Source organism: Symphalangus syndactylus, chromosome 3 (genome assembly GCF_028878055.3).
Source record: "Symphalangus syndactylus isolate Jambi chromosome 3, NHGRI_mSymSyn1-v2.1_pri, whole genome shotgun sequence".
Taxonomy (NCBI): Eukaryota; Metazoa; Chordata; class Mammalia; order Primates; family Hylobatidae; genus Symphalangus; species Symphalangus syndactylus.
Window position 1 is genome coordinate 128839561 of NC_072425.2, and position 17465 is coordinate 128857025.

Sequence of the window (17465 nt, forward strand, 5' to 3'; positions counted from 1 at the left end):
GATGAAACTCCGTCTCTTAAAAAAATACAAAAATTAGCTGGGCATGGTGGTGTGCACCTGTAATCCCAGGTACTCAGGAGGCTGAGGCAGGAGAATCGCTTGAACCGGGGAGGAAGTGGTTGCAGTGAGCCGAGACTGCGCCACTGCACTCCAGCCTGGTGACAGAGTGATACTCCATCTCAAAAAAAAAAAAAAAACTGAATAATATTCCATGCATATATATACCACAGTTTGCTTCTCCATTATCTGTTGATGGACACTCGGGTTGTTTTCACCTTTTAGCTATTGTGAATTATGCTGTTATGAACATTGGTATACAAGTATCTGTTTGTGCCCCTGCTTTCAGTTCTTTGAGGTATACATTCAGAAGTGGAATTACTGGATGATACCATAATTCTATATGTTTTCGTTTTTTTGGTTTTTTTTGTTTTTTTTTTTTGAGACAGTCTTGCTCTGTCACCCAGGCTGGAGTGCAGTGGTGTGATCTTGGCTCACTGCAACCTCTGTTTCATGGGTTCAAGCGTTCTTCTGCCTCAGCCACCCAAGTAGCTGGGACTACAGGCACACACCACCATGCCTCACCGAATTTTGTACTTTTAGTAGAGACAAAGTTTCGCCATGTTGGCCAGCTGATCTCAGACTCAATGACTTCAATTGATCGGCCCGCCTCAGCCTCCCGTAGTGCTGGGATTACAAGCGTGAGCCATCATGCCTAGCCAATAATTCTAATTTAACAGTTTGAAAATGCCAAACTTTTCCATAATGGCTGTACCATTTTATATTCCTACCAGCAATACACAAGGGTTTCAATTTCTCCATATTCTCATCAACGCTTATTTTGTTTTTGTTTATGTCTTATAATAGCCATATTAGTAGATATAAAGTGGTATTCTATGATGGTTTTGATTCATATTTTCCCTAATGGCTAATGATTAAACGCCTCTTTTTCCTTTTTGTTTTTGTTTTTTTTTTTGAACTGGAATCTCTCTCTATTGCCCTCTGTCGCTCAGGCTGGAGTACAGTGGCACCATCTCGGCTCACTGCAACCTCTTGCCTCCTGGGTTCAAGTGATTCTCCTGCCTCAGCTTCCCAAGTAGCTGGGACTACAGGCGCGTGCCACTGCACCCCGCTAATTTTTGTAGGCTGGTCTTGAACCCCTGACCTCAGGTGATCCAACCGCCTAGGCCTCCCAAAGAGCTGGGATTACAGGCTTGGCCTTGAGCATCTTTCTGTGTGCTTTTTGGCTATTTGTGTATCTTCTCTGGAGAAATGTTTTTTCAAGTTATTTGCCCATTTGTGAATTGGGTTGTTGATTTTATTTGTTGTTGAGTTGTAGGAGTTCTTTATATATCCTTACATGTTCCAGATACTAATTTCTAATAGATACAAGATTTGCAAATATTTTCTCTGATTGTGTAGATTCACTCTCTCTATCTGTCTCTCTCTCTCTCTATTTTTTTTAACATAAATTAACCCATTTATTATATGCCAGTGATGTCTCAAAGAGTAGAGGAGCATCTACTGGTCTTTCAATTCCTTCAGTCTTCTGATGGCAGACTTTACCATGACAGCCGAAGTGGTATTGTAGGTCTAGGCACTGCCAGCCACTGTTTTCATGCAGGAATCACAGTGCCTGATTTTCACAGCTCATCTCTTCATCTTGGTTTTGCCACAGAAAGAGCAAGTGTACTTGGTGTGCTGGCTGATTTCAATTTCCTTCACCATTTTCCAGAGGGAGGCCCCATAGTGAGTCCTATATTTACTGACTATTCCGACTTTCTTTTTTTTTTTTTTTTTTTTTTCCGAGACTGAGTCTTACTCTGTCACCCAGGCTGGAGTGCAGTGGCACAGTCTCAGCTCCCTGCAACCTCTGCCTCCCAGGTTCAAGCTATTCTCCTGCCTCTCCTCCCCAGTAGCTGGGACTACAGGCCTGTGCCACCATGCCCGGCTAATTTTTGTGTTTTGATTAGAGATGGGGTTTTGCTATATTGGCCAGGCTGGTCTCGAGCTCCTGACCTCAAGTGATCCAGCCACCTCGGCCTCCCAAAGTGCTGGGATTACAGACATGAGCCACCGCATCCAGTCTTATTCCAACTTTCTTGGTGCATTTGGCCAGGTCACTGCAAACTAGGTCGAAGCCCAGAGAGGAAGATGTTGTTTCACTCTCTAGATACTGTCCCTTGATGCATAAGAGTTTTTAATGTTGATAAGTCCAATTTATCTATTTTTTGTTGGTGGTGCCTGTGCTTCTGGTGTTATATCCAAGAAACCATTGCCAAATACAGTGTTAGAAAGCTTTCCCCCTATTTTCTTCTAAGAGTTTTATAGTTTTAGTTCTTGCAAAATAGGTCTTTGGCTGGGCGCGGTGACTCATGCCTGTAATCCCAGCACTTTGGGAGGTCGAGGCAGGTGGATCACCTGAGGTCAGGATTTCAAGATCAGCCTGGCCAACGTGGTGAAAACCATCTCTACTAAAAATTCAAAATTAGCCGGGCATGGTGGTGCATGCCTGTAATCCCAGCTACTTGGGAGGCTGAGGCAGGAGAATTGCTTGAACCTCGGAGGTGGAGGTTGCAGTGAGCTGAGATCACGCCATGCACTCCAGCCTTGGCAACAAGAGCAAAACTCTGTCTCAAAAAATAATAATAATATTAATTAATTAAAAATAAATAAAATAGGTCTTTGATACTTTTGGAATTAATTTTTCTCTATAGTTTAAGGTATATATAAGGTATGGGTCCAACTTCATTCTTTTGCAAGTGAATATTCAGCTTTCCCAGCACCATTTGTTGAAAAGACTGCCCTTTCCCCATTAAATGGTCATGTCACCCTTGTTGGAAATCATATGCCCATATACACTAAGGTTTATTTCTGGACTCTGTATTCTATTACATTGATCTACATTCTGCCTTTTTGCCAATATCACATCATTTTGATTACTGTAGTTTTGTAATAAGTTTTGAAATCAGAAAGTCTAAGTCTTCCCACTTTGTTCATTTTCAAGATTGTTTCGGCTCTTCAGGGTCCCTTGAGATTCCACATGAATTTTAGGATAGATTTTTTTTTCTGCAGTCATTGGAATTTTGATAGGGATTGCATTGAATCTGTAATCAGTATGGCTAATATTGATATCTTAACGATATTAAGTCTTCCAATTCATGAACACAGATGTCTTTCCATTTATTTATGTCTTCTTAATTTCTTTCAGCAATACATTATAGTTTTCAGTGTATAAGTCTTACCTTCTTGGTTTATTCCTAAGTATTTTAGTCTTTTTGATGTTATCGTAAATAATATTGTTGTCTTAATCTTTATTTCAGGTTACTAATTGTTAATGTATAGAAATGGAATTTATTTTTGTTTGTTGGTTTTGTGTACTGCCACTTTGCTGAATTTGTATGTTAGTTCTAATGGTGTATGTGTGTATGTGTGTGTGTGTGTGTGTGTGTAATCTTTAGGGTTTTCTGCATGTACGATCATGTCATCTGCAAACAGATAATTTTACTTCTTCCTTTCCAGTGTGGATACTTTTATTTCTTTTTCTTACCTAATTGCTCTGAGCAGAACATCTAATAATATACTGAGTAGAAGTGGCAAAAGTAGGTATCCTTGTCTTGATCCTGATCTTAAAGGAAAACCTTTTATTTTTTTTCCAAGGACCGGCAATAGACTGAAACTTTTAGTTTTGGGGGGATTTTTGTTTTTTGTTTTGTTTTTTATTTGTTGAGACACGGTCAAGTGCTAGAGTGTAGTGGCATGATCTTGGCTCACTGCAACCTCTGCTTCCCAGACTCAAGCTATACTCTCATCTCAGCCTCCCGAGTAGGTAGGACTACAGGTGCAGGCCACCAGGCCCTGCTAATTTTTGTAGTTTTTGTAGAGATGAGGTTTTGCCATACTGCCCAGGCTGGTCTCGAACTCCTGGGCTCAAGTGATCCTCCAGCCTCGGCCTCCCAAAGTGCTGAGATTACAGGTGTGAGCCCCCACACCTGGCCGAAACTTTAAATTTTTATCATTGAGTTTGGTGTTTGCTGTGGGTTTTTCATATATGGTCTTTATTATGTTGAGGTAGTTTCCTTCTACTCCTAGTTTGTTGAGTATTTTTATCGCATAACGGTTTTGAATTCTGTCAAATGCTTTTTCTGCATTAACTGAGATGATCCTGTGGGACTTTTTCCCTCTATTTTGTCAATGTGGTGTACTGTATTGATTGATTTTAATACGTTGACTCAAACTTGCATTTCAGGAATATATTTATAATCCTTTTAATATCCGCTGAATTTGGTTTGCTAGTATTTTGTTGAAGATTTATGTGGTATATTGGTCTGTAGTTTTCTTTTCTTGTAATGTCTTTGTCTAGCTTCAGTATCAGGGTAATGCTGGTCTCCCAGAATAAGTTAGGAAGTATTCCTCCTCTTTGTTTGTTTTTTTTTTTTTTAAAGTTTGAGGAGGACTGATGTGAATTCTTATATAAATATTTGGTAGAACTCATCAGTGAAGCCATCTGGTCCAGGGCTTTTCATTTTGGGGTATTTTGATTACTAATTCAATCGCCTTACTCCAAATTATAGACCTACTCAGAGTTTCTATTTCTTCACGAGTCAGTTTTGGTAAAACATGTGTTTCTAGGAATTTATCTGTTTGACCTATGTTTCCAATTTGCTAGCAGATAATTGTTCACAGTATTCTCATATAATCTTTTTTATTTCTGTTTGCATCTGCAATAATGTCCCCACTTTTTTCTGATTTTAGTAATTTGATTTTTCTCTCTTTTTTTCTTAGTCAATCTAGGTAAGGCTGGTCAATTTTGTTGATCTTTTCAAAGGAATAACTTTTGGTTTCATTTCCTTCATTTTTCTGTTCTCTCTTTTATTTATCTATGCTCTAACCTTTATTATTCTCTTTCTTCTTCTAGCTTTGGTTTGGATTTGCTTTTCTTTTTCTAGTTCCCTATGATGTAAAATCAGTTTTTTGAATTGCAGTTTTTCTTTTTTTTTCAATGTACAGTAGGTCTTCAAATAATGTTGTTTTATTTAGCATTGTATCATTATTAGGTTGATGAGAAAAACAAATTACTTCCCTGCTGGGACAGTGTCTGTGTGGAGTTTGCATGTTCTCCCCAAGTCTCCCCAAGTGAGTTTTCTTTGGGTACTCCAGGTTCCTCCTACATCCCAAAGATGTGCACATTAGGTGAACTGGCATTTCTAAATGGTCCCACAGTCTGAATGAGTGGGGGTGTGCATGTGAGTACACCCCGTGATGGGATGGCTTCCCATCCAGGGTCAGTTCCCTCTTTGTGCCCTAAGCTTCCAGGATAGGCTTCAGCAACCTATGACCCTGAACTGGAATAAGCCAGTTGGAAAAATGAATGAATAAATGAATGAATGTGAATGAATGAATGAATGAATTGAATGAATACAAAGTTTATAAAATAAAAATTCATAAAGTCTACAATAATCATACTGATGCACAACATAAGCAATGCTATAATAGAAAGCATTCAGCGAAGCCTCCAGATTTGTGACTGTTTGCCTTTGAACTGCGTGGTGGTAGGAGACGCTCCTTATAATTTTCATTTTGCAAACATTTATTCCTTGATTTAACTCACCACTGCTACAAATGCTGTCACTCACTGATTTACCAAAAATTGGGTAAATAATTACCTTGTTTTTAATAATTTCTTTTCTTTTCTTTTTTTTTTTTTTGAGATGGAGTTTCGCTTTTCTTGCCCAGTCTGGAGTGCAGTGACGCAATCTCAGCTCACTGCAAACTCCGCCTTCCGGTTTCAAGGGATTCTTCTGCCTCAGCCTCCCGAGTAGCTGGGATTACAGGTGCCTGCCACCATGCCTGGCTAATTTTTGTATTTTTAGTAGAGATGGGGTTTCACCATGTTGGCCAGACTGGTCTCAAACTCCCGACCTCGTGATCCGCCTGCCTTGGCCTCCCAAAGTGCTGGGATTACAGGTGTGAGCCACCGTGCCTAGCCAGTAATCTTTCTTAAATATATGTGTACTTCACATTTATCTTGATGTTTAATATTAGAAGTATGGAGGAATCATATTACCTGACTTCAAATTATACTAAAGAGCTATAGTAACCAAAACAACATGATACTGGCATAGAAACAGACACATAGACCAATGGAACAGAGTAAGGAACCCAGAAACAAATCCACACACCTACAGTGAACTCATTTTTGACAAAGGTGCCAAGACCATAAACTGGGGGAAAGACAATCTCTTTAATAAATGGTGCTGGGAAATCAGGATATCCATATGCATAAGAATGAAACTAGATTCCTATCTCTTGCCATATACAAAAATTAAATGAAAATCGATTTTAATCTTAAAGCTAAGACCTCAAACTATGAAACTACTACAAGAAACCACTGGGGAAACTCTTAGACATTGGCCTAGGTAAAAGTTTCTTGAGCTGTACCCTACAAACACAGGCAACCAAAGCAAAAATGGACAAATGGGATCACAAGTTAAAAATCTTCTGCACAGGCTGGGCGTGGTGGCTCACATCTGTAATCCCAGCACTTTGGGAGGCCAAGGTGGGTGGATCACCTGAGGTCAGGAGTTTGAGACCAGCCTGACCAACATGGAGTAACCCCGTCTCTACTGAAAAAATACAAAATGAGCTGGGTGTGGTGGCACATGCCTGTAATCCCAGCTACTCAGGAGGCTGAGGCAGGAGAATTGCTTGAACCCGGGAGGTGGAGATTGCAGTGACCAAGATCGTGCCATTGCACTCCAGCAGCCTGGGCAACAAGAGTGAAACTCCATCTCAAGGTTAAAAAAAAAAAAAAGGCTTTGCACAGCAAAGGAAACAATCAAAGTGAAGAGACAATCCACAGAATGGGAGAACATATTTACAAACCACTCATCTGACAAGAGATTAATAACCAGAATATATAAGGAGCTCAAACAACTCTATAAGAAAAATCTAACAATCTGATTTAAAATGGGCAAAAACTGAGTAGACATTTCTCAAAAGACACAAATGGAAAACAAGCATATGAAAAGGTGCTCAACATCATCGATCATCAGAGAAGTGCAGATCAAAACTGCAATGAGATATCTCACCCCAGTTAAAATGGCTTTTGTCCAAAACACAGGCAGTAACAAATGCTGGCAGGATGTGGATAAAAGGGAACCCTTGTACACTGTTGGTGGGAATATAAATTAGTACAACCACTATAGATAACAGTTTGGAGGTTCCTCAAAAAACTAAAAATAGAGTTTGGAGGTTCCTCAAAAAACTAAAAAATAGTTCCTCAAAAAACTAAAAAACTAAAGATACACCTATAAATATTTTTATATTTATAGGTGTATATATATATATATATATATACATAAAAATATACACCCAGCAATCCCACTGCTGGGTGTATATCCCAAAGAAAGGAAATCAGTATATGAAAGAGATATCTGCACTCCCGTGTTTGTGTTAGCTCTGTTCACAATAGCCAAGATTTGGAAGCAACCTAAATGTCTGTCAACAGATGAATGGATAAAGACAATATGGTACTTACACACAATGGAGTACTAGTCAGCCATAGAAAGATTGAGATACTGTCATTTGCAACAACATGGATGGAACTCTGAAAGTCATTATGTTAAGTGAAATAAACCAGGCACAGAAAGAGAAACATCACATGTTCCTACTTATTTGTGGAATCTGAAAATTGAAACAATTGTACTCATAGCAATAGAGTAGAAGGATGGTTACCAGAGGCTAAGAAGGGTAGTGTGGGTTGGGGGAAGGTAGGGATGGTTAAGGGGCTCAAAAAAAAAAAAAACAAAGAATGAATAAAACGATATGATAGCACAACAGGGTGACTATAGTCAATAATAATTTAACTGTACTTTTGTGTGTGTGTGTGACAGGGTCTCACTCTGTCATCCAAGCTGGAGTGCAGTGGCACAATCTTGGCTCACTGCAGCCTCTGCCTCCCAGGTTCAAGTGATTCTTCTGCCTCGGTCTCCCGAGTAGCTGGGACTACAGTCGCACACCACCACGCCTGGCTAATTCTTGTCTTTTTAGTAGAGGTGCGGTTTCGCCATGTTGGCCAGGCTGGTCACAAACTCCTGACCTCAAGTGATCTGCCGGCCTCGGCCTCCCAAACTGCTGGAATTACAGGCATGAGCCACCACCCTGGCCCAACTGTACATTTTAAAATGACAAAAAGAGAATAATTGGATTGTTTGTAATACAAAGGATAAATGTTTGAGGAGATGGATACCCAATTATCCATTATGTGACTATTATGCATTGTATGCCTGTATCAAAACAACTCATGTACCCCATAAATATATATATACCTACTATGTACCCACAAAAATTTTAAAAAAAATTAGAAGTGTTTTGATTTCTATTGAGAAGTTTGATGATGTGTTCATGACCAGAAGTATGTTTTTGTTTAGCGATGTTTTCATGACCAGAAATATAGTTTTGTTTACATCAGCCTATGGTAAAATTGTTATTAAAGTCACAGTTTCCAAGAACCTATCAACAGTGTTAAGTAAGGACTTATTGTATGTGTTTACAGATATAAATTTCTGTTTAGTATTGCTTTTACTGCACCCCATAAGTTTTGGTATGTTGTGTCCTCTTTTTCCTTTCTTTATTATTTATTTACTTATTTTTGAGACAGAGTCTCACTCTGTCGCCCAGGCCGGAGTGCAGTGGTGTCATCTTGGCTCACTACAACCTCTGTCTCCAGGATCCAGGTCATTCTCCCATCTCAGTCTCCCGAGTAGTTGGGATTACAGGCGCCTGCCACCGTGCCCAGCTAATTTTTGTATTTTTAGTAAAGAGAGGGTTTCACCATGTTGACCAGGCTGGTCTGGGACTCCTGACCTCAAGTAATCCACCCGCCTTGGCCTCCCAAAGTGCTGGGGTTACAGGCGTAAGTCATCGCACCCAGCCTCTCTTTTCTTTTTTTTGAGACAGGGTCTCTGTCTCTCTCTCTCTCTCTATCCTTTTCTTTTTTTGGAGACAGGTGCAAACATGGCTCACTGCTGTCTTGGCCTCCTGGATACAAGGGGTCCTTTCACCTTAGCTCTCTAAATAGCTGGGACTTCAGGTATGCACCACCATGCATGGCTATTTTTTTGTATTTTTTGTAGAGACGAGGTTTCACCATTTTGCCTAGGCTGGTCTAGGACTCCTGAGCTCAAGTGATCCACCTGTCTTAGCCTCCCAAAGTGTTGGGATTACAGGTGTGAGCCACGGCACCCAGCTGTGTTCTCTTTTTCATTTGTCTCAAGGTTTTTTCTAATTTCCCTTGTGATTATTTCTTCTTCTTCTTCTTCTTCTTCTTCTTCTTCTTCTTCTTCTTCTTCTTCTTCTTCTTCTTCTTCTTCTTCTTCTTCTTCTTCTTCTTCATCTTCTTCTTCTTTTTTTTTTTTTGAGACGGATCTTGCACTGTCGCCCAGGCTGGAGTGCAGTGGCGTGATCTCGGCTCACTGCAGGCTCCGCCTCCTGGGTTCACGCCATTCTCCTGCCTCAGCCTCCTGAGTAGCTGGGACTACAGGCACCCGCCACCATGCCCGGCTAATTTGTTTGTATTTTTAGTAGAGATGGGCTTTCACCATGTTAGCCAGGGTGGTCTCGATCTCCTGACCTCATGATCCACCCACCTTGGCCTCCCAAAGTGTTGGAATTACAGGTGTGAGCCACCACACCTGGCAGTGATTTCTTCTTTAATCCAGTAGTTGTTTAAGAGTGTATTGTTTAATTTGTGAATTTTCCATTTTTCTTTCTGTTATTGATTTCTAATTTTATTTCATTGTGGTCAGAAAAGATACTTTGTATGATTTCGGTCTTTTAAAATGTGTTAAAACTTGTTTTGTGGCCTAACTTGTGGTCTGTCCTGTAGAAGGTTTCATGTGCACTGAGAAAAATATGTCTGCTATTATTGGACAGGATATTCTGCCACAACATTCTAATTTGCCTCTAACTCCCCATTATCAGACAAAGCTGCAGAGAATATCCTCATATATGTTCCCTTATGGACCTGTGTAAATTACCAATATGCTGAATTAGTGAGTCCCGAGGTATGTCTTTATTTAATTTGACTATTGCTCTCAAGAATGGCTGTGCCACTCACACACCCATCAATAAGGCCTGAGGCTTCCTATGTTGCCATATCTCTGCTAACACTTAACATTAATGTGGTGCCTCACGCCTGTAATCCCAATACTTCAGGAAGCCAAGGCGGGTGGATCACCTGAGGTCAGGAGTTAGAGACCAGCCTGGCTAACATGGTGAAACCCCATCTGTACTAAAAATAGAAAAATTAGCTGGACGTGGTGGCACGCGCCTGAAGTCCCAGCTACTTGGAAGGCTGAGGCAGGAGAATCGCTTGAACATGGGAAGCCGTGGTTGCAGTGAGCCAAGACGGCGCCATTGCACTCCAGCCTGGGGGACAGAGCAAGACTCCATCTCAAGAAAAAAACAAAACAAAACAAAACATTAACCAGCTCTCTGTTTTTTGCCATGCTGATGGGTATAAAGCAATGGTTCTCATCCTGGAATAATTTTATCCCCCAGGAGATAACCGGCAACTTCTAGAGACAGTTTTTATTTTCGCAAGGGGGATGTCTATTGGCAGCTAGTGGGTACAGGCCAGGGATGCTGCCAAACATCCTACAAGGCACAGACAAGCCCCCATAACAAAGACTTGTCTGGCCCAAAATATTGGTAATGCTAATATTGAGAAACACTGTTGTAAAGAGATAGCTTATTGTTACTTTGGTTTGCATTCCATTGACTACTAGTTATTTTCAGCATTCCTTGGTATGCATGTTGGCTTCTTGATTTCCACTTGTATAAATGTCCTATGCATAGTCTTTGTCCTTTTTAAAGCAAATTGAAGTAGCTGTCCTTTTCTTGCTGGTTCTTAGGAATTCCTTGTATATTATTGCTATTAATGCTGTTATTCCTTGTGAATTTTAGAGATTTCATATACGTTCTTCCTCTCTGTAAGCTCCTGTGGAGGATTAAGGTTGGCTGGAAACCCTTTTACTCTCCCTCCACCAAGAGGTAGGGGGTCTGTGCCCTTCCCTTGGAATGTAGAAAGGCTTTGCAACTGCTTTGGTCAAAAAGTTATGGCAAAAGAAACGCTGTGTAAATTTCCAGCCCAAGACTTAAACTTGCAGCTCCCACTTTCTGTCTTTTGGAACACTCCTTCTTAGAGACCTGAACCACCATATAAGAGATCTGACTATCTGCTGGAGAAATCTTGTAGAGAGATCCTGACACTATGTAGACAGGGAGAGAGGCCTAGCTGAGCACATCTTTCCAACCATCTGTGCCAAGGCATCAGGAATGAGAGTTAAGTCACCTTAAAACCTATAGATGAGACCATCTACCAGTTGAATACCACCTGGTAAGTTTTAGTAAAATGATTGTTGTTTTAAGCCACTAAATTTTCAGGTAGTTTGATATGCAGAAGTAGAAAACCAGCACAGTATTCCATAATCTGAGATTGTGTGCTGCAAGTTTGCTGAACTCTCTTGTTAGTTCTAATAGTTTGTTGATTCTGATTTTTTGGGGGGTGGGGGAGGACAGGGTCTCACTCCCGTTTCTCCAGGCTGGAGTGTGGTGATGTGATCTTGGCTCACTGCAGCCTTGAATCTCCAACTCCCAGGCTCAGGTGATTCTCCCACCTCAGCCTCCCAAGTACCTGGAACAACAGGTGTGCACCACCACGCCTGACTAATTTTTTTTTTTTTTTTAAGTAGAGAAGGAGTTTCACCAAGTTGTCCAGCTGATCTCAAACTCCTGGGCTAAAGTGATCCTCCCACCTCAGCATCCCAAAGTCCTGGGATTGCAGGCATGAGCCACCATGCCTGGCCTGTCTGTTGATTCTTTTGGGGTTGTTTTAGCAGATTATTATATCATTTATAAATAATAACAGTTTCATCTCTACCCTTCCAATTCTTACACCTCTTCTTTGTTTTTCTTCAGTTATGGCATTGGTCAGAACCTTTACTGCTATGTAAAATATCAGGAGTGACAATGGGCATCCTTGTCTTGCTGAGGATATTCAAAGGAATAGAATGAATTTAAATTTTGATTGGTAAGTATGTTTGCATTCATAATCTTTCATTTCAAAAAAATTTTCCCCTGGTATATTCTGTATCTTGGTGAATTTCATAGCTCTTTTTAAGCATTCTTATTTTTAAAACTATATATTGTATAATAAGTTCACACAATTGTCAAAACCAGAAACCAGAGAATTATTTTGGCGTCCTCATTCCCATCCTCCTTATCCAAATAGATACAAGCCCTATAAATTCTGTTTCTGTATTATCTCTTGATACGCCCTCCTTTTCCACATCTTTATTGCCTTTGTCGTATTCCAGTGTTCCGTTATTTCTCACCTAGTCTGCTGCAACACCCTTTTGGTTGATGTCTCTGTTCCTCATTTTGTTTCCTACTTATCAATTGCTATGTTTCTCCTAGAGTGAGTTTAAAATGCAAAGTTGATCATGCCACTCTCTTGGCTAAATTCCTTTATTGGCTTCTACGGTCTTCAAAATGCATTCCAAACTCCTTAGCAGAGCCACTTTCCAACCCTCTTGCCTCATTTCTCACACACTTTCTGATACATCCAGTGCTCCAACTAAACCTAAATATCCAGGCACTCCATGCTGTTCTCTCTTCCTATGTTTATTTTCCTTCTTTCTGTATCTTGCTAAGTACTGTATACCATTATGAATTCAGTCAGACACCCACAAGGATGGCTAAAATAAAAAAGATAATAACAAGTGTTGGTGAAAATATGGAAAATTGGAATATTCATACACTGCTACTGGGAATGTAAAATGGTGCAGCCACTGTGGAAAATAGTTGCCACTCCTCAAAAAGTTAAACATAGAATTATTATGTGACCCAGAAATTATACCCCTAGGCATATACCCAAAAGAACTGGAAACAGGTATTTAAAAATAAAAACCGGGGCTGGGTGCAGTGGCTCATGCCTGTAATCCCAACACTTTGGAAGCGCAAGGCGGGCAGATCATCTGAGGTCAGGAGTTCGAGACCACCCTGACCAACATGGTGAAACCCAGTCTCTACTAAAAATACAAAAATTAGCTGGGCATGGTGGTGCGCACCTGTAATCCCAGCTACTCAGGAGGCTGAGGCAGGAGAATTGCTTGAACCTGGGAGGCAGAGGTTGCAGTGAGCTGAGATCGCACCACTGCACTTGAGCCTGGGTGACAGAGTGGGACTCTATCTCAAAAAATAAATAAATAAATAAAATAAAAACCTGTGCATACATGTTCATAGCAGCAATATTCATAATAGCCAAAATGTGGAAACTCAAATGTCCATCAACTGATGAATGAATAAATAAAATGTGGTATGCCTCTGCAATGAAATATTATTTGGCAACAAAAAGAATGAAGTACTGATACATGCAATGACATGGATGACTCTTGATTCTGCTAAGCAAAAGAAGCTAGTCACAAAGGGCCAGATATTGTATGATTCTATTTATAGGAAATGTCCAAAATAGGCAAATCAATAAAGAAGGGAAATAGAGAAGTGGTTGCCTAGGGCAGAGGGGCAAGCATGGGAGGGTAATGGCAAAGGAGTGTAAGGCATCTTCTTGGGCTAATGAAATGTTCCAAAATTGATTGTGATGGATGTACAGCTTTGTAATATTCTAAAGCCATCAAATTGTAGTTTGGGTGAATTGTATATTACGTGAATGATGTCTCAAAGAAGCTGTTTTAAAAATTCAGTCAGCAGGCCAAGTGTGGTTGCTCATACCTGTAATCTCAGCCCTTTGAAGGGCCAAGGCAGGGATATCACTTGAGCTCAGGAATTCAAGACCAGTCTGGGCAACATGGCGAAACCCCACCTGTACAAAAACTATAAAAATTAGCTGAGTGTGGTGGTATGCACCTGTAGTCTCAGCTACTCAGAAGGCTGAGGTGAGAGAAGCACTTAAGCCTGGAAGGTCAAGGCTGCAGTGAGTTGTGATCGTGTCACTGCATTTCAGCCTGGGCGACAAAGTCAGACTTTGTCTCAAAAAAAAAAATTTAATTAACAAAAATTCAGTCAGGAGGTCAGATGTGGTGGCTCACACCTGTAAATCCAGCACTTTGGGAGGCCAACGCAGGAGGCTCCCTTGAGCCCAGGAGTTGAAGAACAGCCTGGGCAACATAGTGAGACCTTGTCTATAAAAAAAAAAAAAAAGCCCAGCGTGGTGGCTCAGGCCTGTAGTCCCAGCTACTTGGGAAGCTGAGGCAGGAAGGTGGCTTGAGCCCAGGAGGTTGAAGCTGCTATGAGCTGTAATCATATGATATTGTTTGGCTGTGTCCCCACCCAAATCTCATCTTGAATTGTAGCTCCTGTAATTCCCACGTGTTGTGGGAGGGACCTGGTGGGAGATAATTGAATCATGGGGGCAGTTTCCCCCATACGGTTCTTCTGGTAGTGAGTAAGTCTCACAAGATTTGATGGTTTTATAAGGGGAAACCCCTTTCGCTTGGTTCTCATTTCTCTCTTCTCTGCCACCATGTAAGATGTGCCTTTCGCCCTCTGCCATGATTGTGAGGCCTCCCCAAACACGTGGAACTGTGAGTCCATTAAACCTCTTTTTGTTTATAAATTACCCAGCCTCAGGTATGTCTTTATCAGAAGCATAAAAGCGGACTAATACATCATGCCACTGCAAACAACGACAACAAAAACAACACCAACAACACAGAAACCAACTAACCAAAATTCATCCAGGGTAACTGTCTCCAGGATTCCTTCTGTGTCCAGAATAGATGTTTCCCTTCAGGGTCGCCATAGCAGACATTTTGAATGGACATCTTAGGATCTTAAAAAGGTATCTCGGAATTATCTTTTTACTTGCCTGCTCTTCCACTCAACTCTTAATTCCTTAAGGGCAGAAAACATGTCTTATTTTTGTAGCTAGCACATAGAAGGCACTCAAATAATCATTGAATGAACAATGATTATAAATCTTCAGGACAGTAATCGGACCCAGTGCGATCTTCAAAATAAAAATGTGAAGTAAAAAGTAGCATAGAATTTTTCAAAGCATAAAAATATGTATCATTCCAAAAGCATTAGGCAAAGATAACCATCTCATTTTCTAAGTATTACATCTTACTGAAATAACATATATGTATTATACACACGTTCCCCAGAATTATTCTTTAAAAAAGATTGCTTTAAAAAGGTTAAAGCACTTAGCACAGTGTCTACCACATAGTAAGTGCTTGATATGGCTTGGCTCTGTGTCCCCACCTAAGTCTCATGCCAAATTGTAATCCTCAATGTTGGCAGAGGGACCTGGTGGGAGGTGACTGGATCATGGGAGTGGACTTCATAGCTTTTCTCATGATAGTGAGTTGAATTCTCATGAGACCCGGTTGTTTAAAAGTGTGTAGGACTTCCCCCTTTGCTCTCTCTTCTTCCTGCTCCGGCCATGTAAGATGTGCCTGCTTCCCCTTTGCCTTCCCACCATGATTGTAAGTTTCCTGAGGCCCCCTCAGCCGTGCTTCCTGTGGAACTGTGAAATGATGAAACCTCTTTTCTTTATAAATTACCCAGTCTCAGCCAGTTCTTTATAGCAATGTGAGAATGGACTAATACAGTGCTCAATAAATGTTAGCTAATATTAAAAGACAAAGCAAATACTAATTAGAATTGTCTCAGTAAACTTCCAGTATAATTCAGATATAGGGAATAAAGTAGAATTGTGGATGAGTTAGCTATAAAGCTAAAAGAAAAGCCTCTGAAATATGCAGTACTAGAATAGTCCTATACTAATATCGTAGCTGTGAATAGCCACAGCAAAGGGTGTGATCTAGAAAAGAATAACAATAAAGAACCAGTCTAACTTAGGCACCTATGGTAACAATAAACAAAAAAAGTGACCCTGCACGTTTTTCAAACAAATATCATTATATAATAGTCAAAGTTGTGATTTATTTAAAACCAAGTCCATAATTGCTTGGGAAATACACTGGTAATTGACTAAAATGATTAAAATTGACGCATGGCTTCCAGGCATTCAGTTATTTTACACTATCTAATTCAGCCTTGATAATGTCAGGTATTTTTGCCTACTAGTAACAGAAAACCCACGTCAAAACAGATTATTAACAAAAACAAGACGTAATCAGACAGCCTGAAGTAGGAAAACTCTAGAGTTGGCTAATTCAGCAGTTCATTGACCCATTAAGGACCTGAGATGATTGTCTTTGTGCTCAGCATATCATGGATGCCCGCTTCACGTTTTCAAAATGGCTACAGTAATCCAGGCATCACATTCTCATGCTCCAACATCCAGAGCAAGGGAAAAAAAAATTCTCTCTCTCTCTCTCTGTCTCTGAATCTTTTTGAAACCTTTTCTTAGTTTAGAAACTTTTTCTAGAAGCATCTCCAACAGACCTCCCTCCTGTCTCATTTGCCATAATTGAGTCATAGCCCTTTCAAGAATAATCTTGAAAATCAAGAAGAGAATTTCCCTGCTTGATTTGGACTAATCAAGATAGACCTCCTATGGCTGGAGCTTGAGTTCACTTCTCTGAAGCACATGGCTAGGAAGAATATGATGTATACCTAAACCAATCTGGGATATTGTTGGCAAGGCTGAAGGTGGTAAATAGCTGTTGGTTAGGCAGCCAACAGTGTCTGCTACACAGCCACAAAAATTGGCTGTAAACTTCTGGCTAGATCACAGTATTTCAGGCTATTAGGAAGTTGTTTTGTAAGATAAAGCATTTTTGAACCTGTATAGATTTGCAATTTATATTGTCCTAGCTCCACACCCTTGCATCATGAATTTTTTTATTAAGTTTTATATTTATTTATTTATATTTTTTGTTTTAGTTGGTATAGTCAATTTTTCATTTTAGTCATTCTAATAGGGGCTCAGTGATATCTCATTGTGATCTTTTGTTTTCCTTTATTTTGTTACATAGGTAAACGCATGTCATGGGGGTTTGTTATACAGACTATTTCGTAACTCAGGTATTAAGCCTAGTAACCATTAGGTATTTTTCCTGATTCTCACCTTTCTCTACCTTCCATCCTCCGATAGGCTCCAGGGTGTGCTGTTTTTCTCTATGTCATAGAAAAATTTAGGCAATTTAGGCAATTGTTTCATGTAGAATATTTCAAAACCCTGGTCAGTCCCCAAACTGACTGATTTCTGATTTTGCATGAAATCAGAAATTAGCTAGAAGTTGCTAAAGAAAAAATAAGAGTTGTCAATAAACATTTATACCAGATCACCTACAGCAGTACTGTTTATTAGGTGATCAGAAGTTTTGTCCAGACCCACAGAAATGAAATGGAGGGTTGTTTTTTTGTTTTGGGGGGGATTTTTCTGTACGGTGGTATGTCTTTAAGCTAAATAATAGAACCACTTATTGATTGGCTATTAGTTGTAGTTCTAAAACTTAACTATTATGTGGTAG

At 40.1% G+C, this 17465-nt stretch overlaps 1 pseudogene; it reads right to left on the minus strand.

Annotated features, from left to right (window-relative positions):
* LOC134736036 (putative ribosomal protein eL43-like) lies at nucleotides 1-1791 on the minus strand (annotated as a pseudogene).
* Nucleotides 1792-17465: the final 15674 nt, after the last annotated feature.